General features: G+C 46.2%; 1 protein-coding gene and 1 long non-coding RNA gene across 9 annotated transcripts in view; one reads left to right on the top strand and one right to left on the bottom strand.

Annotated features, from left to right (window-relative positions):
* The window catches only part of LOC309353633, a 99,949-nt gene extending 97,813 nt beyond the window's left edge, over positions 1–2,136 (bottom strand). For all 7 annotated transcript variants that reach the window (XR_014161941.1, XR_014161942.1, XR_014161943.1 and 4 more), the window contains exon 1: positions 2,000–2,136. This is a non-coding gene — a long non-coding RNA (uncharacterized lncRNA). The remainder of the gene's footprint in view (positions 1–1,999) is intronic.
* Positions 1–27,490, top strand: part of LOC309353632 (uncharacterized protein) — a 143,928-nt gene that overhangs the window by 12,671 nt on the left and 103,767 nt on the right. The window lies entirely within an intron of this gene.

Raw genomic sequence — 27,490 nt, 5'->3', positions numbered from 1 at the left:
TCAATGCAGGATTAGAGAGAGAGAGAGAGAGAGAGAGAGAGAGAGAGAGAGAGAGAGAGATCTACTGTGATATTTTATCAGTATCACCCATTGAAATAGACTCTATCCAAAATTAACTTGGTCAAATGGTCCTTACAGGTTCAACCCAGACGCATTAGCTTATCTGAATCTCTGTCTCATTCAGTTCTCCATCTGTGCCTAGATTTTGAAAATATTACAGGAACGTATAATTGTAGTTCCCACTGCGATCAACAGAATTCTCAGTTTTACTAGCCTCTGAATAATCTCCTTCCTCTGCTCCAAGCATTGCACACCACTCAAATAGCTTACCTTAACTCCACTAAGAATGAAGCATAAATGATTCCTCTTTTAGTAACATATCCTACAAATCAGAACCTAGTTAATGAATGTCTCTTTGCTACCCAGTGATCATTGTCAAAGTAAGCTCAAGCCTTTTAAGTTTCTTCTGCTCTGTATTTTTTCCTACAATGCCCACCATCATAAATACACGTCCAAAAATGTCACCATTCTATGGCTTTAGTGTGGTTTTCTACACAGCTGAACAGAATTTAGGGGTCATTCTGCGCCACTCCTTCTCCAAGTTTCCACAGGGTATCCATTTTCATCATTAGTGGCAGGGAGGGGGAGAAGTAACTTGATGAAAGGAAATGTTTTTGCTTAACCAAGGACAAACTTGAGTCTCTGAGAAGGACATATTCACTGGGCGTTACCTCGACATACTGGTTTGTTCCACAGCAGCCAATTTTGCTGGCAAAAAGTACAGTCTTTGGCTATCTCTAGCTTCACTGTGGAGCCAGGAATTGTGCAGTCCAGACAGAGCAATCACGATATACAATATTGGCAAAAAGTCTCGCTGACACACCCATTCTTGCACATCCCTGGATTTTCACCCATTCCCCTGGCAGATATGGCTTTCCAAACAGATTAATAACCAAACTGTCAACCCTTAATAACAGTTTCCTTAGCCAAAAAGTAAGCATCCTGATGTAACCTGGTCTTTTTAAATCTATAACTTTCAGCACAATCCAATACAAATCTACTCAACGTAACTTTCACTGAATTCAATGGGGGGGGGGGTATTTCCAAATAACAAGGCTAGGGCTGTAGCCTCAAGCTAGGAAACAAGCCCCATTGAGCTCAGAGGGATATATTTTGAATAGATACATATTGGATCGCATAGTTAGTACTCCCTGGTGCCTCCTTAGTCATAATTCATCTTAACTGCCTAATTCCACCCCCACCCTGCATTTGAAAGCTCTCCTTTTTTGGTTCCATCTGTATTTCTCATTTTTTTGACACACACAGTTCTGTAGCATATGAAAAACCCAATTGCCCATATCTGGCCTCATTAAGAGGGGAATATTTCCTCCTTCCATTTCCTAAACACAGAGATCAATATGTTAATAAAAAAACAAATATGATTTTTTTAAAAGGTCAAGTAATCCTAAAACGCATGTGCAACACACTAGGCAGGCAAGGGGGGGGGGGAAGAACCCATATCCATGTACATAAATGTTTTTGTTTCATGTGGTTAGAGCGCATGAAATATCCCTCTCCATTTTTAAATATCGCATGACAATAAAGTTCTACAACCAAGCCACTCACACTTGCCTTCCTGCGATATTTAGCAAACAAAGGTCTATCTTTTTAAAAGCAAAAAACAATATTTTTGTTTAAAATAATAATCATCTAAGGATCCCGTGGCTTCTGTAGGATGATGTTCAGCAGCGCAATATCCCATCTTTTATCTTCCCATATATCCTTTGAGCCAAGCACCCCGTTCCCCAAAGCCACGCTCGTTTCAGGAGCCCTGCGCCACCCTCCGCAAAAACCAAGCTCTGAAACCAACGGGAAAGCCCTGCAAAATATGGGCCAGGGCAGTGCACCCAGCATCTTCCACCTGCCCGCCGCGGAGAAGGCAAGCAGAGGTCTCTCTCCCCTCGCAGCACCAAGCGAAGCTGCCGCTGGACCGACTCACCTGTTCATGAAGGCGGTGGCTGCACAGCTACCGGGACTCCCTCTCTCCGCCGCCGGCGCCCGCAGCTTCTGAGGCTTAGCGGCCACAGATCGCGCAGGGGAGGGGCTGCGGTGTCACATACCAGACACTACCATTCCCTCCTTACTTATGGGGGGGGGGAGCGAGGGGCGGCGCGCCTGGCGATCAGGTGACAACAGCACTGCGCCCTACACTGCAGTGCCGGGTGGTTCCCCCGACGTGGGGGGGGGGGCGGGAGGAGGAGGAAAAAGAACACTCAGCTCCGCCGCGTTCGGCATTGGAACTCCCCGGGTTTATTAGCATTCCAGAACGGGGAGGGCGGCGGCGGCGGTGGCAGCAGCTGCACGTGACTGCGCCTCTGCCCGCTTGGCTGCCTCTCCCAGGCGATTTGCGTGGATTCCGGCTCCTTCCATTGATCGTCCGCCTCTCGCCTTTCCCGTATATATATATATATATATCCTTTCGCGCATGGTGGGGGAGGCGGGGTGGGGGGTGGGGTGAGCCCGGGATTCGGATGCCATTGGAAGACGGGTGGCGATCCTTGCTGGCTGCACAGCTCTCCCTCTCTGCGGGCAAACGGCGGCGTCTCCGTCAGGGAGAAAAGGCCCAGATTTTCTATATATTATTAAAAAAAGAAAAGTATGGGGTGGGGTGGGAGGACCGCATGACGCGCGCGTGCCGGGGAAGGCTACCCGAGACGCGTGTCAGGTTCCCTCCTCCCTTTCCGTTGAACATCTTGCAAGACGTTGCAGACTCTCCCCCACGCCCGTCTACCAGGGTTTTGTTTTTTAAAACATGATCGTTAATTTGTATGCGATTTGCCCAAATAGGTGGCCTGGAAAGCTAAACCACGTAGGCGGGGGGAGGGGGAAGCCGGTTTTGACAGCAGTTGCGGGGGTGCGTGTGTTCCTTCCTACTTGAGACACTTGTCGGCTGCATGGAAGTGGGCGTGGTCCCGATGCTTTAAAAACCAGCTCCCCCACCCCCCAACATATTTAATATCTTTAAATCGTAGTTCTAATCGGGAGACTGCGAAGTTCGTAATGCACACACTTACTTAGGAGTAAGCCTCGTTGAATTGAACGGGGGCTTGCTTCCGAGTAGGCGCGCGTAGGTCGGGGTTGCATATCTCTACTTGATGGGAGAAATGTGCTTTCCGAGCGCGCTGTGCTGCCCCTCCTTGGTCGCAGCGAAGACGAACCAGCGACTGGGAAACATCCATTTCCCAGCATTGCGCATTAGATTGGTTTCGTTGCAGCGGTTGTGCCAGAAGCAGCAGAGCTATCAAACCACTGGCAGTGGCTGGAGTTGAAAATTGCATTTAAAAATCGTTAGTATAAGTTGCTCTTATTTCCTGTGCTTGCACAGCAAGAGGTCCTAAGGAGTACAAAAGTGATAATTATTTCTGCAAATCCATATGCTGCCTTCTTTCATCTTTCCAGTATGTCAGACCCCATACACAAGGTTCTGCTGTTCCCTCCCTCACCTTGGAGTACAAAAGGCAAATTCAGAAATGATGGTCAAAAGTCATGTTCACACCATAGGTTCTTTATTGGCAAGGATGTTTTTCTGTCTTGATTTCAGTCGAATGTGACTCTAATAATGCCTCACCCGAAGATAAATAAACAGGTTTATCATTGCAGTTTGGAAGGCAATAGATTTCCTACACAATTATAAAGAACAATGCAACTCTAGCGGATGCGGTTAATGGCATCTAGTAGATGGCTGTCATTTTTGAGATCTCTGATCTCTCCACTCACCAAGCCTGATCCTTTGTGTATGGGGAAAATAATTTCTTTTCCATTTTGGTATTTTAAATAAGATTACTCATATGCAGAGAGTGCTTTTCTGCTCGGAAGGTTGAGCCTTTGGCCTTTAATGTGTGTGGTAATAAAACTCCGAAGGCTTAGTGTACAAGCTGTCAATTGTGAGACCTGGGTGAGGCCAACGGTGACAACAATCAGCAGTGATGGTAATGCACTCTGCACATACTCATCCACTTTTCATTATTCCATCACATGCTCCAGGGCTGGGCCAGGCCATTGCAAATGGGCTCTGGGGCTTTGACCCGGCTCAGATTGTTCCCTGTGGCAAGCATGAGGATGATAACACAATATTCATTCTGATTCCACACAACGTAATGCATATGTGGATACTGGCAAAGGAAATCAGGTGTACATTTGCAAAGCTAGGCAGGGTCTGCTAGGTTTTTTTTTTACTGGTTTTAACACCAGGAACTGCACCGTGATTCAGAACCTTGCCTTCAGGTATCGTGGCCCCATTCACATGACAAAATGTGGGTTCTAGAATGTGGAGAAAGCAGGATGCCAAATAATGGCTGGATACCATGCACGTTTAACTATGTTCAGGGAGGCTTATCTCAGGAAAGTGTGCATAAGCGCACAGTGCAATCCTCTACCTGCCTAGCCTACGCAGGAGAAAGCCCTGTTGAGTTGCATGGGATTCACTTCCAGCTATTACTTAGGACTGCAACTTGGAATTGTCATTCTGAAAACGTTGCAGTTGAAATGCCACGTGGTCCCGTCTTATCTACAGTTCGCCGAAGGCCCTGCTAGCAACGACGATGGCGATGCAGCAGTAGCAGACATACAAATCAAATGATAAAGGAGGCGGAGGGCCGAATCGCTTGGACCTTCGGGTGGCATCTTTTCAGCCGACCCCAAGACAAGCTGGGCCTGCCGGGTGGAGACCCGGAGGCGCCCACGTGGCGGTGCGCATCGCTGGGACCTGCGACAAGGCTTCCTTCTGTGTGTGGGTGGGTGTATGCATGCGTGCGTCTGCCGGCGTCGTTTTCAAACTGCCCAGGATGGTCAATCGAGCGAGGAGGAAGTGTGAAACAAATGGCCAAGATCTGTCATTGCTCCGCATGCCCTGCGGCCTTTCCGTTTATTAGATTATCCCTCCCCCCCCCCCCACTTCTCCGGTCTGGCGCGCGCGGCCTCCGCTGGAGAGGTTGCAGAGTGTGTCTCCATCCGGCATATCCTTTGCAAAACCCTTCCGCTGGGTTTGCAGCTGAGCTGGCCCCCCAGCCAACCTGCGGGTGGTGGGGGGTGGAGAGAAAGAGAGAGAAGGAAGGCACAGATCGACGGACCTGATAGGAGACTCGTCGCTCTCCCCTCTGGAGCGCCAAAGGCCTAAGTGGGCGCACGTTGGCGCCGCGCGACGAAGGCGCACGGTTATAAAGGTCACGTTAAAACAATTGGAGCTGGCGGTGCAAGGAGGGATACGGTGAACGCCTGACTTGGAGCGCGCATGCTGGGGTGCGGGGTGGGACGGGTGCGCGCTTGACTATTAATCATCCGTAAAGATAATTGCTTTTCCTATCTGAAGAAAATGCAGCCTCTAAGCCCTATATGGCATTAAACCTGCGTTCCCCCTCTTTGTCTTCCTCGTGGAAAAGAAATTGGACGTTGCAAAAATACGTCTCCTGACGCTGAATTTTAATACCCGGTGTATCAGTCACACGTCCTCCATTTGCGCCAATGTATAAATCCCATGACTTGTATATTAATGCTTTTATCAATATGTTTTTGTTCGCTTTTTATGGGACCAGCATGTCAATGGCCGGTAAAGCTCTTCTTCAGACCAATTAAAAGCACCCCGGATTGGATGATTATATTAGTACTTGGTGTGGGGCGATCGATATTTAATTGCTTAAGCAAATAACAGTCTTTTTTTTCATGCTGAACATATAGCAGGGGGTGTAATGACTTTTTGCCCCTGCTGCCTAGATATTTATGGGGGACGCATCTCTTTCTGCTTCCGCAAAATGGAGCCGCCACCGAGCACGCAAATTGCGAGAAAAGTTTCTGCGCGATCTGGGAGGCGCGGCCCGTGATCCTCGTGGGACTTTTTTTACTGAGTGGAAAAAGCCAAGCAAGGGAGAACATGAGCTGCACACGTAGGAGGAGAAGCCAGCGGGTAGTCCTGAGTTTTTTTAAACCAAGGGGAATTGTGCAAGAACTCCGCCGTTTATTTCGGTGGGGTGGGGGCTTGCGCAGGAGAACTTCCCGCTGCATTTAGGCGGATGATCCTGTATCTTTGTACGCCCGTCCATCCGTGCTCAAAAAAAAAACAAAAAACGAGGAAAGGCATTTGCCATTTTATTGTATAATATAATTATATCTATATCTACCTACCTATCTAAAACAACAACACAGACACACAATGACCGCGTTCAAAAAACCACGGTGTTTTCAAGATTCCGTTAGAATATACTGATGGATAATAGGAGTTTAGAGTATGGCTGGACTTACTTCCGTTTTAAATGAAATCAATACGTGATGACGAGTAAACATTATTAGTGATAGAGGCCAGTTCCTAATCAGAAGTAAACACTGACCGACGAATCAATAAAGGGGACTTTTAGAGAAATTCCGAAACCTCAGCAGCTATTAAAGAGACTTTTAGAAAACTAGGGAATTCGAGACTATTGACCGTCAGTATATTTCGGAACAATTGTTTTTAATAATAGCAACTTAACCTTTGTGCTACATAAGTAAAAATCAAAATATTTTTTATCTTGATTAATAAAAAGGAACGCATAGAAATAGTACAGATAGCCAACATATGAGAAGCCTTTGTTTGGGCGACTGATGTAAGATTAAAAATAAATACGTACAGGGACATAACCCAACACTGTAGCTACAGTAGTGGTAAATCCCAAAACGACCCAGATATCTGAAAATTGTAGTTCGTTTCGACAGCATCGGGCTGAAAACAAATACTCAGAGCTAAGTGTTTCTGATCTATGAAGACATCACGTTCTAGCTTCGTTCTGATCTCTCTGAATGACAGCAGAGATTGGGTTTGGCCGTACTACTTGGATAAACTGGGGCTGCAAATTCCCCCGCTTTCCACATAAAGTTCAAAAACAAGACAGGCAGAAGTCCAAGGGGAACCACAACATGCTGATTCAGGCATATATTGATGTGATCTGATTGGGTTGGATCCTGGAAGGGCCAGCTGGCGAGAAATGAACGCGCGGGCGTGTTACAGTATTTGCAAAGAAAAGTATGTGTGGCAATACCTAGTACAGTACCGCCCGATCAATCAATCACTTTATAATCCGTTCGTGCAGAGATGGGCACAAGCCTATTTCTCCACCTTTTTGAAAGGAGAGAATCCATTAGTTAATAATACTGTACCAGTAATAACGCTAAAATTATTTTTTCCCTCCCCGAAAACGCCCAGACTCACTTTGAACCGCACCTTCATCTTACCTGTTATATATTCAGGGGGTTTTAGTTAGTTTGTTTTTAAGAAAAATGAAACGATTCTGTTCAAAGCAGCGAGAAAACGTCGCATTGCTTAAATGGGGGTGGCTATAAGCCATCAGATCTGATGGCAACAAATCTTTTAAACAAGCCATCCAGTCTCAAAATGCCAGTCATTGAAAAAATAAGACTACCGAGGGTTTGCAATCCGATACACGCAATGAATGACCTGCAGAGCCGGCTACACAAACCTTCCCTCTGCTTTGTTTTGTTTTATAGCAGCTACACAGTTTGGTCTATTAATTTAAACGCTAACAGTGTGCAGGCAAGTATTTTTGCTTCATTCTACACCAAACCCATGCCTTGTTCTGCTGGTGCCGATTGCTTAAATGCGCTTTTTTAAAGGCTCGTTTCCAGCAGGCAATGCTAAGTGTTGCATTCCCCCCCCCCCGCCTTCTTTCAGAGCAAACGTTCTGCAGCAGGATGCTATTGTGTTACTTTTTTTATTATCGTTGAAGCGCTAGTAAACCCCGCGCCTCGCCTGCTTGCCTTGTGCTAGAGCCACGCCCAGGCAGCCCTCGAAAGGCGCATGGAAAGGCGTCACCAAAACCCCAAACCAGCCCCGTCGCAGGCGTTTGAAGTGTGATGGGGGCATGAGTCCTGTAAAAGAATCCTCATCAAAATCCAAGTCTCTGCTCTCCGGATCTGTCCGGATGAAGGGGGTAGGACTCCTCCGCACCCCCCTCCCCGAAAACTTTTTACTACCACTTGCCGCTTTCAAGTCAAGCCCTTTTGATGTTCAAACGCCCAATTTGCACCTCCTCGGCTTAGACAGAGGAGTTCCTCCACCCCACCTCCGCTTTTTATTAGAAATGCAGTCAGATCGTGATAGGATTTATTATTTGAGCTGTTTTCAGGCTATGTGACTTGAGAGGAGATACGATAGGCAACTTCAAATATGGCAAGGGCCGTCACGTGAAGATGCAGCAAGCTTGTTTTCTCCTGCTCTGGAAGGTAGGACTCCAACCAACGCAGTCAAGCTGCAAGATAGGAGATTCCGACAAATCATCATGAGGAACTGTGTGGGCAGTAAGAGCTGTTGGTCAGTGGAACAGCTCAAATCTCCCTTGGGAGATTGTGGACTTTTCCTTCCTTGGGAGTTTTTAAGCAGAGGTTGGGTGGCCATCTGTCATGGATGCTTCAGCTGAGATTCCTGCACTGCAGGGGGTTCAGCTCTTGGGAGTCCCTTCCAACTCTACAATTCTATGATGGACAGGAGCCACCAAATCATTTGAAGAGAAAAAGAATGGAAGAGAGGAGGGAAGTATGTGGCGCTGAAAGAGAGAATGTGAGAAAAGTCCACACCATTCATAGGAAAAGAGGCAGGGGAATTCTGGTGTGCGTTGATGCAACATCTTTCTGAATACTGATGTTCTTGGCTGCCATCAGTGCCCTGTTCCAAGGTCCTCAATTTGCAGAGTGCAGTCAGTGGGTAAGGTTGTACTCCAGTGTGAGGTAGAAGTAAATCTCATTCAGTGGAGCTTGCTTCTGCGTATAGGTGCGTAGGTTAGATAGAATAAGGCTGCATGCATGGGATGGATCGAATAGAGTAGCATTTGTTGTATTAGTCCATAGACCATAGCAGAAGGCTGCCTGGGAACTCTGATTCAAATCCCACTGGCAGGACTATCCCAAACAAGTCTGCTCAGAAACAAATCCCATTGAGTTCATTTGGGCTTACTCCCAGCTAAGTGAATATAATACTCCAGCTTCTGTAATGAACTCACTAGGTGGCCTCAGACAAAGCCACTGCCTGGGAAGGACCATAGCTCAGTGGTAAAGCACCCGGTTTGTATGCAGAAGGTCCCAGGTTCAATTCCTGGTGTCCCCAGGTAGGCTGGGAGAGACTCCTGCCTGAAACCCTGGCAGAGAGATGCTGCTAGTCAGTGTTGACAATATTGAACTAGATGAACCAATGGAATGACTAAGGAAGATTCCTATATTCCCAACTCTTCACGCGGCTGGGATGTTGTACAAAGCAGCGAGTGAGAGGAGTGTGAGGAAAGCACAACAGCCAGGCTGGAGTCATGGGGTCTGCAAGTTGGGAGATTGCAAAGCAAAGGAATTACTGCTAGATGTTTGCAGGTATCAAGTTACAATGAGGATTCTGGGAGGAAGCAGCAATATCTGATCCCCATTTTAAAAAAACCATTAAAAAAAGACCAGCTGTAACTCAGACCTGTCTCATGTGGGTGGGATAACCAGTTTCCACTACAAAGGAATTCTGGGTTGTCCTCGGTTGATATTTTCGCTGGTGACCTCTTAATTTCCTTTCCCATCTTATTCCAATTAGGATCAAAATCAGCCTTCTTACTTCATACAGAGCCACGCTTTTGACATTAGCAACTACAATATCACGCTTTTAATGGGAGCCCCCGCCCCCCATGACCACAGCAATTTTCACCAGCAGATGACTGCTAAGGGAGTAAATGACCAAAAAGGTTTTCCAGTAAGACTGATGAAGAATCAAATTACCAGCTCTATTATTTCACTCATGTTATCAATTTCTGCAGCTGAAGAGTAGCTTTAATTGCCAGCCGTGAAACTAGACAGGAATGCTGTGTGCCTGTATGTGGGGAACAAGAACAAATGTCTTGGTTTCTAGCATCGCTTGCCAGACTAGCCTTCTCTGCTAAAATTTAATTTACTAGACAGAGAAAATGCAGTTGGATTCAGCTTTAGAATTCAGCAAGGCATTCAGCCTAGCCCTGCTTGTCTGTCTCCTTGAATTAAAAGTAATTGCTATTAAGATGGAAATACAGTTGGCTTAAAAAACACACACACCAAAATACCCTACCATTGGCTGACAACCACTGTGTCAGAAAAGAGCTCTCCAGCAAGATTCTGCAGAAATGAGATCCAAACTTGGTACCAATCACTCTTTTAATTAGGAAGGAGTATATCTGTCAGGTTCCCGCCCTCCCAAGATCTGAGACCACTGCCCCATGTGGTGAGTTACAGTGGTGCATGTTCTCAGAGTAGTGTCAGGAACTGCTAACCACTGCCCAATGTGACAATGTCACTATAGTTTCTCAGGCAAGAACCTTCCAGATTGACTCTGCCCAGGTTGGCTCTTCTCCTCCTGAGCTGGAAGGAGTACAAGATCCTCCTTCTGCTTTGCTTGAACAACAAGCTAGCAACAACCTGAGCTCCTGCCTGTCTCTTGTTTCTGGTTTTGCTCTATGGTTATGACTCTAATCTTGTTCTGCCGGTTCTGCATTTTGCCTCCATTTGGATTGTTCTTTGGGCCTGACTCCAAATCCCTGGCTGTAAGCTTGCTTCAGGTGGCCCAAGAGCAGGGTTGGCGCCTGTCTCCTTTATAATACAGGATTGTCCCGTATTTCAAGGCAAAATGCTACGTCCTGTATTGATACAGATTTGTCTTCTCTCTCTTGCACCCTTTGTCAAAAGGCCACAAACTTGTTTGCAATGTGGCAGATCTTAGGATCCAGTCCACACCCCAGCACACATGATGTAGCACATATGCACCTGGGAAGGCATCTGAATGTGCAGCCGAATGCAGATAATATTTCTCAGCACTTCATTGTCCTGCTGTGTGAGGGAAGATTGCTTCAGCAACATTGCTCTCCCCTCCTGTCATTTCCAGCAAATGGTATTCAGACTCCCTCTGACAGTAGAAGTTCCTACCAGCCAAGCGCTCGTCGTCTTCCACCTTGGCCCTTGCTAATTTGTTTGGAGTCCTGTACAAACCCTAATATTGCAACCTTGAAGAGTATAAATGAGTACTGGATTCTAAGCACCAAAGCAGTAGTTTAATTGGTGCGGGATTTTTTTCCCTGGGGGGCGGGCAGGGGAGTTACATGCAGGGCTCACAGCACCCATGACCTTTACAATAGATAAGGTTGCCTTTACAGCCTTCTCAGAGAATCACTTTGAACATTACTTTTTAAAACATGTACTGTCAGTGTAAACAAAACACCTTGGCCTGCACCTAAAAATGGAAAGTGTGAGTGCAGCAAGTAGGTATATTATACAAGTAAGTGAACTACGCATGCAGCAAAATGAGCTAGTGGGATCCTGAGGTGCTAAAGAACTGTACTCCTACAGAATACAGAGGATCTACTATGAAGCTTAAGCTTCAGGGCGCCTAATCATGGAAGGGACCCAGAAGCAAATTTAGTCCCCATTGCTTAAAAATTGGGGATCTAGTAGACCCAATTTGAGTCTCACTACTCAAATAGATTAATTTTTTTACTGAGAGTCAGATGTTGTCAAGGTTGCCATGGAACAACCCCATTGAATAAGGCAACAGTGGTTACGCAGACCTTGTTGCTGGTTGCGAAGGGCCCCCCATGACGGTTTGACCTTCAGGGTCCCAAAATGCAGGTCTGCTATTGGTTGGGGTGCCATTTTTAAATGCTACTCGATGTTGAAACTGCATGCAGGCAGTACACAAACAGAGAGAAAGGTGTACCTAGCATGTCCTGCACCCTTGGGAAGGAGCTGTTTTGCCACCCCATCCCGGGGGGGGGGAGCACTTTACCCCCATTGTTGAGCCTGGACACTGAGGTCCAGTGCTGAGGGACTTCTGGCGGTTCCCTCGCTGCGAGAAGTGAGGTTACAGGGTACCAGGCAGAGGCGCCCGCCCTGTGGAACGCCCTCCCAGCAGATTTCAAGGCAATAAACAACTATTTTACTTTTAAAAGACAACTGAAGGTGGCTCTGTTTAGGGAAGTTTTTAATGTCTGATGCTGTATTGTTTTTAATATTCGGTTGGAAACCGCCCATCACAGTAGCCACATTAGAAATGACTAGATTTAATACAACTCAAGTACACAAAGCATCTGGAATGAAGGCAAGGCGAGGAGGAAGGGCAAAAAAACTCACACACCTTTGTGCTGCGGTGCAAGAAGGAAGCAAAGCTTCTTCTGTGTTTAATCTTGCTGAAACAGCAACTTGCCACACATATGTGTCATATACTCCATAGTTTAATAGGTGATTTTTGCATACACTCTCTGGGCCTGCACCCCCAGCAGAAGCCAGCTTCACCAACCCCTAGGAACAGCTCTGCACACACACCAGGAGAGAGGTTCTAGTCCAGTGGGGACGCAGGTGGCGCTGTGGTCTAAACCACTGAGCCTCTTGGGTTTGCTGATCACAAGGTTGGTGGTTCAAATCCCCACGACAGGGTGAGCTCCCATTGCACTGTCCCGGCTCCTGCCAACCTAGCAGTTCAAAAGCACACCAGTGCAAGTAGATAAATAGGTACCACTGAGACGGGAAGGTAAATGGCGTTTCTGTGCGCTCTGGCTTCCGTCACGGTATTCCGTTGCGCCAGAAGTGGTTTAGTCATGTTGACCACATGACCTGGAAAAGCTGTCTGCAGACAAGCGCTGGCTCTCTTGGCCTGAAAGCGGAGATGAGTTCTGTACCCCATAGCTGAATTCAACTGGAGTTAACCGTCCAGGGGTCCTTTACCTTTTTTATTCTAGTCCAGTTCACCTTTACCTTTTTTATTCTAGTCCAGTTCACACGATGTGTTGTTTTACACAGGAAGCAGCATTCAAAAAGGCATAACGGTAAATGTACCCCTGACCGTTAGGTCCAGTGGTTGTGTGCTCATCTTGCTCTATAGGCCGAGGGAGTCGGCGTTTGTCTGCAGACAGCTTCCGGGTCATGTGGCCAGCATAACTAAGTGGCTTCTGGCGAACCAGAGCAGCACATGGAAACGGCGTTTACCTTCCTGCAGGAAGATCTATTTATCTTAGCGATACCTTGCAGTTTGATGTGCTTTCGAACTGCTAGGTGAGCAGGAGCTTGGACCAAACAACAGGAGCTCACCCCATCACGGGGATTCGAACCGCCGACCTTCTGATCAGCAAGCCCTAGGCTCTGTGGTTTAGACCACAGCACCACCCGTATCCCTCAAAAAGGCATACCCACCAGCAAAATAAAAATAAAAATGGAGCAGTCCATTCTATCACTTTGCATTTCTTCTCTGCCACCTCGTTCTGGATTGGCCCCAAACAGTTTGCTGCCTGAGGTGTGGAATAAGATGGCAATTCACTCCCTTATCCATCAAGAGAAAGTGAGCGGACATGCCGTTGAATCTTACTTCAATGCTGGCAAGGGGACAGCAACTTCTACTGCAGCAGAGGCAGAGGGCTGGCGACATGGCACACAAAGCCCTATTGCTCAGTGCCTTGCTTCTGCTCCCCTGCCCCCCATCATCTGCTTCATAAGGCAGCCACCCCACTCTGCATAATGATAGGGCCGGTCCAACCCTGCCTTGTTACCTTTTCATTCTGCTGCATATGTAGACCAGACTGAACATAGCCGGGGAATTCTAGTTGGCTGCAGATCCCTTTTGACAGTGTTTATGCTGTGTACACACCATTTATTAAACCTAGGATTTTTAAAAGCAGGACTTTGCTGGAACTCAGTTCTGACACCTCTCAAGTATGCGCCATAAGAGAACAAGGGAGGCGTTTATGATGAATTCCGGCACCTCTTTTTCTAGAAAAAAAAGCATTGTATTTAACCTATCCAATGCTGGGAATTGTAGTGCTCTGAGGGGTGAACTGCATTTCCCATGATTCTTGTAGGGGGACATACACTTTAAAGGTGCTTTAAAGGCACATTGCGTACACAAATCCCAAATTTGCTGCGTAATGAGTGAAACAGCTGTGCTACGGTTTAAACTCTTGGCGACGGAGCAGGGGGTAGGGAGTTGTTGTTGTTGTTTAGTCGTTTAGTCATGTCCGACTCTTCGTGACCCCATGGACCAGAGAACGCCAGGCACCTCTGTCCTCCACTGCCTCCCGCAGTTTGGTCAAACTCATGCTGGTAACCTCGAAAACACTATCCAACCATCTCGTCCTCTGTCGTCCCCTTCTCCTTGTGCCCTCCATCTTTCCCAACATCAGGGTCTTCTCCAGGGAGTCTTCTCTTCTCATGAGGTGGCCAAAGTACTGGAGCCTCAGCTTCACAATCTGTCCTTCCAGTGAGCACTCAGGGTTGATTTCCTTCAGTATGGAGAGGTTTGATCTTCTTGCAGTCCATGGGACTCTCAAGAGTCTCCTCCAGCACCATAATTCAAAAGCATCAATTCTTCGGCGATCAGCCTTCTTTATGGTCCAACTCTCACTTCCATACATCACTACTGGGAAAACCATAGCTTTAACTATACGAACCTTTGTTGGCAAGGTGATGTCTCTACTTCTCAAGATGCTGTCTAGGCCTGTCATTGCCCTTCTCCCAAGAAGCAGGCGTCTTTTAATTTCGTGGCTGCTGTCACCATCTGCAGTGATCATTGAGCCCAAGAAGGTGAAATCTCTCACCTACTCCCTAGGGGGTAGGGAGACCTAGGCCCAAATCCCTGTTTAGTCATGTAGGCCTCAGGCTACCTCACAACAAAACAGGGAGAGGAAATGGTCTGTTTATGCCCTCTTTGAGCACCTTGGAGAACAAGGCAGGGTAATAAGTGCCGCTCCTTAGATTAGGGGATCCATTATAGTAAAATTTCCACCACATTCCATTTTATTTCCACAGCAGCTTTCAAGAGTAAGGAACCATAGCTCATGATATCCTTGCAGGAATTCCTAGTCCTTGGCATCCCCAGTTATAGGGCTCAGATAAGCAGATGAAGGGGGAGACTCTTGCCTTAAACCTTGGAGAGCCTTGGAAAGTCAATTAGGGCAGGGAGCGTTGCCTAACATTAGTGGGTTGCTGGCTGGGATGGAACCATTCTGCTTGTAGGTGGGTCATTGTTCCTTGCTTGGGGGGGCGGCGAGGTGGTTTGTGTGGTGGAAACGCGCTGGCAGAGCCAGCCCTGACCTCGCCACCACACCTCACCTTTCCCCTTCTACCTCCCTCAAGCAACAGTGACCCACCCGCCAGGAAGCTGGCATAGTAGCAAGCTGCTTCTATTCTCCAACCTTCTGGGGCATAGGGGCGCATGTGAAAACTTAAGCAACTGCTGCGGGTACCACAACATGCCCATTTCACAGAAGAAAAACTGATGGTGCTCAGAACCTGCTCCTCACCCAAACATGCACCCCCAAATAAATAAAACACACTGGGGGGCGGGGGAAGCAGCAAATCCCCAGATCAGGCAAAACAACAACCCCACCCATGAGCATAGCCACGATTTATGTTGGGTAGGGGTGCAGGACACCCGCCTGTCCTGTTCCAGAACCAAGGCACCTGAGACACGATTGGTCAGTTCGCAGAAGCCACGCCTATCACTCAGTCAGGTTCCCAGTGGTGTCGCTAGAATGTGCCGCAACATCATCCCAGTGACCTCAGCATGCATTTCAATTTCAAATATTCTGATTATTTCTACTTTTAGTTAAGGGTTTTTATTTACTTGATTTAGGGGTGGGTGGGCAGCTGCACCGCAGCTCCTCTGGCAACGCCCATGGCCCTACCCACAAACCCAGGCAGAAGACCCCTGAACCCAAGCAAAAAAAAAAAAAAAAAGCAGGCAAAACACACATCAGACAACCCCAAAGAAAACCAGGCAAAGCACCCTCATGTTGAACTGAGAGGCCTTCTGGGGAGAGGGTAGTAAGAGAGCGAGGGAGCTGGATTTCTGCCCTTCACTTTACACCAAGCCCAGTGCCATCCTTGATTGATTTTTGTTAAAACCCAATTTGAAATATATATATTTGTTAATGGAAGGGGCAGGGTGTCTTGGGGGCAGTTGCCTGAGGGCAGCACGGTGCCCATATGTGCTGCATTGGGGACCCCTGGAGTAGCCAGCACTGGCCTAGGTGGACAAATAATCCCACCTAATATCCCTTCCCATGCTCTACCCTAACTGTTATTCCACTCATGGCCTACAAGGTGTGGCTCTTAACCTGAAGGTTCCCACTGCAGCACATCTGAAGCAACATTGCAGGAGCGACTCATCCGCACTGCTCTGAACGGCGTGCGGAATCGCTCCTGCAGCTGCCGCCCGTTCTTGTCAAGGTTACCAGACATTTCTCGGCGCGTTATCAAACATCACCTACTTACCCTTGCAGCGCCTCCAGTCCTCTCTCCCTAAGCGTTCATCTGGCTGGCAGTCAGGAAAATGCTTAAGGGTTAATTGAATCTGGAAGGGGGGTGGGGGAGAAATCAGGCGGTCCCCCAGCTCAGGACACTCCGGGTTGTCAATAGGTTTTAATTGCAGCTTGCGTGGAGGACACACGGCGCCCAAAGACTGAATGCTCCACCTGGGCCTGCACCTTCTTTTCTGAGGAGGCCGAGCCTGTCAGTTGAAAGGCTGGGCTTAATTTATTTCCTCTGCTGGCGGATATGCTGCTTATTCACACAGCGTAGCTATAAAAAAGCATTTGGGGAGTTGTAGTTTACCCAGCACATTTTCCTGCTGCTTAAAGGCAGTTATTTAATCGCTTCGAGCTCAGAGCTGCCTCTGTCATTATCAAGGGGGTGAGTGAATTAGCCTTGAGAGTGGATTTAATGTTCACAAGCAGGTGGGGGGGCTTTGGGGGGTGTCTGCCTATGTACATGAAGAGCTGGAACCAGACAGTAGAATTCACAGATATGCAGGCATATTTATATATACAGTCATACCTCATGTTACGTTTCCTTCAGGTTGCGAGTTTTCAGGTTGCATCCTGCGGTGACCCGGAAGTACCAGAAAGGGTTACTTCCAGGTTTCGCCACTCGCGCATGCGCGGACGTGCAAAATGACGTCATGCACATGCAGAAGCGTCATGCACATGCAGAAGCGGCGAATCGTGACCTGCGCAGGCGCAGGTTGCGTTCTTTTCAGGTTGCGAAGGGGCCTCCGGAACGGATCCCGTTCGCATCCAGAGGTACCACTGTACACATTCCGGGCAGTCCTCCTCTGAATCTGAAGACTATTCGTGTGCCACTGCAGTTCTCTTGCTTTGCCCTGTTTTCAGGCTTAAACTCCTGCCTGCCACTGCAGTGAAAGCCACATGTATTATTAGCCTACCCTATAGTGTTGTTGTAAGGATTATAGCAAATTCTGGGGCTCTTTGTTCCGGAATGCCTCTTGTTGATGATGGTGATGGATTCCAACTGGGATCATTCAGCATACCAGTTAATATCTAAGGCTAAGCAGTACATGACTATGATTAGAAGGTCGACAGTTCGAATCCCTGCAACGGAGTGAGCTCCCGTTGCTCTGTCCCAGCTCCTGTCAACCTAGCAGTTTGAAAGCATGCCAGTGCAAGTAGATAAATAGGTACCACTGTGGCGGGAAGGTAAACGGTGTTTCTGTGAGCTCTGGTTTCCGTCACGGTGTTCTGTTGCTCCAGAAGCGGTTTAGTCATCTGGCCACATGACCCGGAAAGCTGTCTGCAGAGAAACGCCAGCTCCCTTGGCCTGAAAGCGAGATGGGTGCCGCAACCCCATAGTCGCCTTTGACTGGACTTAACTCTCCAGGGGTCCTTTAGCACTACCTTTTACTCTTCTGGGCTTCAAGAAGTACTCTGAACCTAGAATCTCTTTTACCCAACTCCCTGCCCTTCCCAGCTAGTGCATTCCCCGTGGCTGTGAGTGGCAAGCTAGAACCTATGCACATGGCTACCTCTCTGGAAATAGCCTCTCTGGAAGTAGCCTTAAACTGCAATCCTATATTCCTAGATAATTGTGCGTAAGATTGCAGCCTTGGCTTCACCATCTAAATGACGGACGGCAGTAAAGAGTCAGGACTTTTTTTCAGCCGGAACTCACTCAGTTCGGGCACCTCTCAGGTGGGCACCATTGTCATTCTACAAGAACAAGGGAGGTATTAATGGTGAGTTCTGGCATCTCTTTTTTTAAAAAAAATAGAATAATAGCACTGGTGAGAGTGTATGAGATAAAAGTAATGCTGTGTTAGTTCACGGAACCAGCAAACGAAACCTTGGGGAAACTTTTCATTCAAATGGGATGCAGAGCCCTGTTATTAATGGCAGATACTGCATCTCCCCTTTGATGTAAAGGTAAAGGGACCCCATACCATTTGGTCCCGTCGTGGACGACTCTGGGGTTACGGCGCTCATCTTGCTTTATTGGCTGAGGGAGCCGACGTACAGCTTCTGGGTCATGTGGCCAGCATGACTAAGCCGCTTCTGGCAAACCAGAGCAGTGCACGGAAACACCATTTACCTTCCTGCCAGAGCGGTCCCTATTTATCTACTTGCACTTTGAGGTGCTTTCAAACTGCTAGGTGGGCAGGAGCAGGGACCGAGCAACAGGAGCTCACCCTGTTGCAGGGATTCGAACCGCCGATCTTCTGATTTATTTCTTACAAGACACAATTGTATGTTTCTTCCTTTGCTTACTGGGTGACTGGCTGCGCTAACCAAACCCAGTGCTGGCAAGACTCCAGCTACCTAGCCTCTTAATTTGCTTTCAGCCCTGGCACAGCTCATGTTGCTCTGTGCCCACTAGGTAGCATGGTAGATGGCATGGACTGGTTGCAAGGGGCTTGGGGTGGTGAAGGGAGGTGTTCTTTGTTTGTGTGCACGCGAGGAAGTTCACGTTTGTCTTAATAGGAGCGTAATGGTCTGTTCCTGTTTGTTCTCCTTTTGCTTTTAACTTTTAAAAAGCTTCTTATGATTTTATTGTTTGGTTTATGTTTTCCTACTGTTGGAAACTGCTGTGATATGTTTTCTCCAATAGAGCAGTATGCAAATATTTTTTAATATAAATAAATAAGTGAGCAGCAGCTCTTGCTCATCAGTTATGCCCCATTGCTGAGAGCAAGTCCTGGCAAGAAGAGACAGGGTGCTTTTCCTCTCTGGCTGAAATTTGCACAAAAGACATATTCAAATTTTGTGCAAAGCCATGCCCTCTTTTTTTAGTACAGTAGTGCATTTCCTCTTCCCTGATACACAGATGGCCATCCTACTCTTTTTTTTTTTAAAGCATAGTTTGGCCTTGAAATGTTTAAAAGAGAAGTCAGTTTCTAATCTCAAAAGCAATAAAGCGATTACAGTGGTACCTTCGGTTACATACGCTTCAGGTTACATACACTTCAGGTTACATACGCTTCAGGTTACAGACTCCACTAACCCAGAAATAGTACCTCGGGTTCAGAACTTTGCTTCAGGATGAGAACAGAAATCATGCTTCGGAGGCACGGCGGCAGCGGGAGGCCCCATTAGCTAAAGTGGTGCTTCAGGTTAAGAACAGTTTCAGGTTAAGGACGGACCTCCGGAACAAATTAAGTTCTTAACCCGAGGTACCACTGTATATATGAAAATTCAAATTGCACTGAACGGGATGGACCTTTGGTTTGAACTGACAAGGTAATCCTTCCAATACAGAGGTACCTTGGTTCCTGAAGGGCTTAGCTGTCGAACAAATTAGCTCCTGAACGCTGCAAACCCGCTAAGTGTTTTTTGGAAGCTGAATAGCTGACACAGATACCACTTGAGTGCAGGAAGCTCCTGCAGCCAATTGGAAGCTGCGCCTTGGTTTTCGAATGGTTTCGGGAGTCAAACGGACTCCCGGAACGGATTAAGTTTGAGAACCAAGGTACCACTGTATATTCTTAAACTGAGATTCGTGAACAGCTGTGGAGATTCAAGGAACTTTTCCAGATCTTGTACCTGCATCTGTTTACTCACACATTATATTTTTGATTGCTTCTTTACATGCTTTTTCAGAACACTGGAAGCAGCCTCTTGTCTCGCAGCACTGAAAGAAATATAAAGATCCATAGTATTGCACTACAAAAATGACAAGTGCAAAAAGGGGGGGTTGTAACAATTAGGAGATGTAGGACATCGTTTAATTGAGATGGTGCTTTAGAGCATTTTTTAAAAAATAATACCGTTTTTCTAATCAATTGTTTCTATAAAAATTAACCGTATTTATATAACTGCATTATCTAGGTTCCAACTGTAAATTGCAATGAAAGCCATAAATGTGGCTTGATGATAAATAAAACGGAAGTTTTTAATGAAGAGGATGAATCTAAGAGAACAGCATTCTTATATAGCTATTAACATGGATTTTATATGAATCTAACAAAACAGCTGCAATAATACAATTTGATGTCTGTGTGCATATATATATATATAATACAAAACATGCCTTTTAAATATTTCATGAAACAATTAGGTTTTACTTTTCAGATTAAAGATTCATTTCCATCCCTTCCAACCTCATTGTAATTATTTACTATACAGTTTCACATGCAGCTGATGAATATTAACTGTACAAACGTGTACTTTACCCTTCATATTTATGATCCAGAGATCCTAACAGTTGCTATGCTCTTGCTGGTGTGGAATAGGCTCTGGGATTCCTAATCATCATATATGCATGTCATCTGACTCATGCTATACCGACTGAGCTATCCTATGCACATACAGTGGTGCCCTGCAAGACAAATGCCTCGCAAGACGGAAAACTCACTAGACCAAAGAGTTTTCCGTTTTGGAGGTGCTTCGCAAAACGAATTTCCTATGGGCTTGCTTCGCAAGACGAAAATGTCTTGTGAGTTCCTGCGGGGGTTTTTTTCCTTTCCCCCCCTTTTTCTAAGCCGCTTATCCACTAAGCCGCTAAAAGCTGCTAATAGCGCTAATAGCGCTAATAGCGCTAAGCCGCTAAGCCGTCAATGAGCTTGCTTCGCAAGACGAAAAAACCGCTAGACGAAGAGACTCGCAGAACGGATTCTTTTCGTCTTGCGAGGCACCACTGTATATAGATGGGTTTACAACTTGGCATCTATTGTTGTGAGCGGAGGTCATTTGATAGTTAATTGGCTTTGGACATTTTCATACCTGAAGCAGAACTCATTTTCATACCTGATGCCTCCCACTCTGGATCAGAGTGGAGCTCTTTTTCCTCCCTACATAAATCGAATTTGAGGTCCTGAAAGTAACACCTGCTCCTAATATTATTGCTTCAAGTGACTGCTTCACTTTGCTTCACTGTAAAGTCAAATCTGCAACTCAGGGCCGGCTATCCTACTTGCAATTAGGCCATGGGCCTACCTCTCCAATCAATTTCATCTGGCACTAAATTTCAGTCGAGCTGCCTTGTTGTTGTTTTAGAAAAGTCCTGCCCACAGTTCCACTGATAAAGGAAACTGAGAAAAGTTTCCATGTAATAATGGTTGGCATTCTGGGGCTGCATGGCTCACCTGACCTCCCTCTGGCTGAGTCCCAGGATAGAGAGGCCCCTCCCTCTCTCCACCCTTGAATGCAGTAGCAACTCAGCCAGAGGGAGGTCAGATGCCCCGTCATGCCCTCTACGACTGATTTCATGGAGTGTGGGAGGTGGGTAGAATGAGAGAGAGGTGTCAACAGTACATGGCTGGATCTACACTGATCTGTAAAAACGTTATTAACTATAACATCATATAACTCTCAATGCAGTTTTCCATCGCCGAAGGCTCATTGCTCTACAGCGCCTTCTGGTGTCACATTTAAATAACGCATTTTAACGTTGTAAACGAGTGTAGATCAGTCCCAAGTCTCCTTAGTGTGGCAGATCTTTGGAATGTGCTCCCAGACGCTCCAAGTGTCCCTATTTTCCAGGGACAGTCCCGGATTTACAGAAGTCGTCCCAGTTTCTGATCTGATCCTGGAATGTCCTGCTTTTCCTTAAGACGTCCCTATTTTCATCAGAGAAATGTTGGTGGGTATGAAGTTATGCAGCCCCTGAGCCAAGGAGACAAGCGACTGTACAACCTTTAGAAGACATCTGAAGGCAACTCAATATAGGGAAGGATGGTTTTTTTAAGTTGAATGTTGTATTTTATATATATATATATATATATATATATATATATATATATATATATATATATGCTTTCGTAGATTTTCACGGGTACAGGAATGCAGGTTTTGGTGTCCTCGGGTGTCTTCCCGTGTAAAAGTTGGGGTGTCTAGGCGACGTTTCGACGAGGTCTCACTCGTCATCTTCATTGAAGATGACGAGTGAGACCTCGTCGAAACGTCGCCTAGACACCCCAACTTTTACACGGGAAGACACCCGAGGACACCAAAACCTGCATTCCTGTACCCGTGAAAATCTACGAAAGCAAATATCTCACCTCTACGGGGAGGAAACCTTCCAGCTGACATGAAGATGACGAGTGAGACCTCGTCGAAACGTCGCCTAGACACCCCAACTTTTACACGGGAAGACACCCGAGGACACCAAAACCTGCATATATATATATATATATATATATATATATATATATATATATATGCTTTCGTAGATTTTCACGGGTACAGGAATGCAGGTTTTGGTGTCCTCGGGTGTCTTCCCGTGTAAAAGTTGGGGTGTCTAGGCGACGTTTCGACGAGGTCTCACTCGTCATCTTCAGGCTGGTGCTTTCGGCTTCTTGTTACTGGAACAGAGCAGGATCTCAGTGTTTGAGTTCCTATAAATACTGTTGAGGGGGTGTGGTGTATAGCCTCCAATGTTCTGGGCAGAGAGGAAGTTCCCAGGCTAGTGTGCCTTTTCTTCTTTTGTTCCTTAATTACTTGAGGGATATCTTGAGTGATTTCTTGAGTGATATCCTGAGTACCACTTAGGTGGGTCATTAGGTGTGGATTAGTTGCTAAAGTCTTTGTGTCTTGACCTCTTGAACTTTGTGAAGAGTTTTTCTGAGAAGATGGCTGTACTGCACTTAGTTGTGCTCTGGCTTGGCTTCGTGTATAGGGGCGAGCTGTGGTTTTGTGGCCTGTGTCAGCCAGATCTGTGTAGGGATTGCAGGGGGGTGCAGCATCCGGAGGTGCCACCATGGTTTGGCTACTGGATGGTGTCTGTAATTTATCTGTGGAGAGGGTCTGGGTTTGGGTCTGGTGTGGTTGATTGGTGATGGCGTTCTGTGTGCCTCTGGATCTGGTGTCAGTTTTTGTGGGGAGGGCTAATTTCCAGATGTCTGGCAAGCGGGATGTGTCGTCATGCTTGTTCATGTTGTGAGGGTGTTTCTCTATCTCGATGGCTTCCATGATTATTCTCTTGTGGTGATGTTCCATGTTAAAGAGCAATTTGGAATCTGCAAAATTAATTTCGTGTCCTGTTTCTTTCATGTGTTGGAAAAGAGAGGAAGTTTTTTCTTCTTTTTTGACGGCATTCTTGTGTTCTGCGATACGTGCATTTATTCGTCTGTTTGTTTGGTGTATAGCCTCCAATGTTCTCTGCCCAGAACATTGGAGGCTATACACCACACCCCCTCAACAGTATTTATAGGAACTCAAACACTGAGATCCTGCTCTGTTCCAGTAACAAGAAGCCGAAAGCACCAGCCTGAAGATGACGAGTGAGACCTCGTCGAAACGTCGCCTAGACACCCCAACTTTTACACGGGAAGACACCCGAGGACACCAAAACCTGCATATATATATATATATATATATATATATATATATATATATATATGTTGGAAGCTGCCCAGAGTGGCTGGGGCAACCCAATCAGATGGGTGGGGTGATGATGATGATGATGATGATGACGACGATGATGATAGAATAGGACATCCCTATTTTCATCGAAGAAGTATTGGAGGGCATGGTTTTGCTGTGCTTCTTATTACTTTGCAGTGGTATGTTAGATGTTCAGAAAGGGCGACATCCCATACCACCAGCATTCCTTTGAGAACCCCTCTGGAGGAAGAAGGGGAAACCAAATCCTCATGGTGCTTTGGTTTAGCTTTCAAGAAGCTATCCAGGAAACGGGTAATAACTGCTGGGAAGCGATATCTGATATATCAGATACCCAGTCAAGATATGGCTTGACTGACCAGGATTTTTTTTGGTCTGTTTTGTTATCTTGGGTGGAATTTGAAGGAATATGGAGAGGGACCAACTCTCAGTGCCCACAGGCAAATGGGAAAATGTGCTGCATATGATCCTGTCTTTCTCCGGCAGTCAGCTTAACGTGGTCTAGCAGCTCATCATTATTTTGCAGCTTTCGGAATTCTTCTCTCACATAAAGAATTGAAGCCTATTTTTAGTTGGAGTTTCGGCATAAAAAGTTGCAAATTCCACACATACAACACTAATCTGGTGGTAAGGCATAGGAAGACATATATCTCTCATGCAAGGTACTATGTGAATATATACCTATTTATCTTTGTCACTCACCATAGAAATACCTCAACATGAGCCTTAGCGAGCTAACCAATCACCTTTTTGATACGCACAAACACACACACCCCCTCCAGCCTCCATAGCAACACAACTGACAGCATGGCAACAGCAAAGGCCAAACAATAGGGGGCGTGGGGTGGGGGTGGGGATACTCCTTGCACAATATAATAATACCACTAGTCATGGTTCCATAATGTAGCATAAATAATATTTTTAATTGAACCATGATTAACATTAAATGTGTACTTTGCAATGGTGTTGGGCGTTCAGAAGAATTATTTTCTCTTGCGAGTGCATAACAAAGACTGCATGGAGAGAAACGACATGAAAATCTCTGTCCATTTTGTACTTCTCTAGTCCTCCTCTGCACATTATATATATATATATATATATATATATATATATATATATATATATATATATTTGCTTTCGTAGATTTTCACGGGTACAGGAATGCAGGTTTTGGTGTCCTCGGGTGTCTTCCCGTGTAAAAGTTGGGGTGTCTAGGCGACGTTTCGACGAGGTCTCACTCGTCATCTTCAGGCTGGTGCTTTCGGCTTCTTGTTACTGGAACAGAGCAGGATCTCAGTGTTTGAGTTCCTATAAATACTGTTGAGGGGGTGTGGTGTATAGCCTCCAATGTTCTGGGCAGAGAGGAAGTTCCCAGGCTAGTGTGCCTTTTCTTCTTTTGTTCCTTAATTACTTGAGGGATATCTTGAGTGATTTCTTGAGTGATATCCTGAGTACCACTTAGGTGGGTCATTAGGTGTGGATTGGTTGCTAAAGTCTTTGTGTCTTGACCTCTTGAACTTTGTGAAGAGTTTTTCTGAGAAGATGGCTGTACTGCACTTAGTTGTGCTCTGGCTTGGCTTCGTGTATAGGGGCGAGCTGTGGTTTTGTGGCCTGTGTCAGCCAGATCTGTGTAGGGATTGCAGGGGGGTGCAGCATCCGGAGGTGCCACCATGGTTTGGCTACTGGATGGTGTCTGTAATTTATCTGTGGAGAGGGTCTGGGTTTGGGTCTGGTGTGGTTGATTGGTGATGGCGTTCTGTGTGCCTCTGGATCTGGTGTCAGTTTTTGTGGGGAGGGCTAATTTCCAGATGTCTGGCAAGCGGGATGTGTCGTCACGCTTGTTCATGTTGTGAGGGTGTTTCTCTATCTCGATGGCTTCCATGATTATTCTCTTGTGGTGATGTTCCATATAAAAATCTAAATAGGTGTAACTAAAATCAAAGGGCCAGGATACAGCTTAAATTTTTAAACTCAAAGGTACGAGGCTTTTGAACACCACCACATGTGATTAATAATAATAATAATAATAGTAATAATAATATTTATTTATTTATTTATACCCCATCCATCTGGCTGGGTTTCCCCAGCCACTCTGGGTGGGTTCCAACAGAATATTAAAATACATTAGTCTATTAAACATTAAAAGCTTCCCTAAACAGATGACTTCTAAAAGTCTGGTAGTTGTTTTTCTCTTTGACATCTGGTGGGAGGGCATTCCACAGAGTGGGTGCCACTACCGAGAAGGCCCTCTGCCTGGTTCCCTGTAACTTGGCTTCTCACAGCGAGGGAACCGCCAGAAGGCCTTCGGCTCTGGACCTCAACATCTGGGCTGAATGATGGAGGTGGAGACGCTCCTTCAGATATACTGGACCGAGGCCGTTTAGGGCTTTAAACGTCAGCACCAACACTTTGAATTGTGCTCGGAAACGTACTGCGAGCCAGTGTAGGTCTTTCAAGACCGGTGTTATGTGTTCTCAACGGCCGCTCCCAGTCACCAGTCTAGCTGCCGCATTCTGGATTAGTTGTAGTTTCCGGGTCACCTTCAAAGGCAGCCCCACATAGAGTGCATTGCAGTAGTCCAAGCGAGAGATAACTAGATATTAATAATTCCCACGTAAAATGGTCTCAGAGGCTGTATAAACACCATACAATTAAAACACATTCCCTCCCCCCCCAAAAAAAAGATTCATGGGAACTGTAGCTTACCCCTCACAGAGCTACAATTCCCAACACCCTTAACAAACTGCAACCCTATATTATGAGTAAACATGGATAGGGTGGAACTGCAAACCCACATTTTCTAGTGCTAGCTTCCTATAGGACAAACATTTTCACCACATGCAAGCACACACACATTTATATGATGCTCAGCTCATCTAGCTTCTCTGAGATACAGTAGTAATCGCGGAGGCTAGTGGGATCATACCGCTTCAGATTGCAAAGGAAAGGACTCTGCCTTTTGGTTCTTTATAGACACCTCAGAAGCTTTTCCAGAGCTGGTGCCATTAGGGAAAAGATGCGCTCTTCACACAGTGTTGTTTTAAAAACCCACACTAGGTCAGATTCAGAAATTAGATAGAATAACACAAGGAAAGGTTGTGTGGGAATACAGAGTACCTCGCATTTACAGTGGTACCTCGGGTTAAGTCCAGAGGTCCGTTCTTAACCTGAAACTGTTCTTAACCTGAAGCACTATTTCTGGGTTAGCGGAGTCTGTAACCTGAAGCATATGTAACTCGAGGTACCACTGTACTTCACTGTTTTATGACTGGAAAGGGGTTCAGGTACTGTCTGGTGCTGACAAGAGTTACTTGTCATCTAATTTTTCCAGAGGGCACCAGCTTGGGAAAGGCTGGACCAAAGTCTATTTTTCTTTCCACTGAAATTTTCAGCCTCGTCAGTTTGACTCCGGGGGAAGCAAAATTGGCCGAGTACTACACTTCCTACCATGGGCTCTGACCACAGCGGGCATTCCCAGATCGTTTTGTGTCCAGGGGGATTTCTAATCTGCTAAATATGCAGCCCTGTCTTTAAAAATTATTTTAAAACATGCAGAACGTTATTGGCCCAGTTGGTGGTCTGCACTGATTGCAGCAGAAACGCTGCTGTTCTTTCACATGACAAAATGTAATGGCTTCTTCTTCTTTACCCCCCGTCATTGGTTGTGGCAGAAATACTGCAGAACTATTACAAGGGCGGAATTACTGATTGTGTGGGTTGTGGTGAGTGAAGTCGCTTGCAGGAGGTGCCAATTTGTGATCCGTTTGTTGCAGTTTAAGTCTCAGGCTCGCTTTTAAATCTTATTCTCAGATGCCAAGATATAAGTGACACAGAAAATGCTG

The sequence above is a fragment of the Podarcis melisellensis genome, assembly GCF_964234715.1.
Source record: "Podarcis melisellensis genome assembly, chromosome: 12".
NCBI lineage: Eukaryota > Metazoa > Chordata > Lepidosauria > Squamata > Lacertidae > Podarcis > Podarcis melisellensis.
The sequence above is the reverse complement of the archived record's forward strand: the minus strand, read 5'-3'. Positions and strand labels throughout refer to the sequence as shown.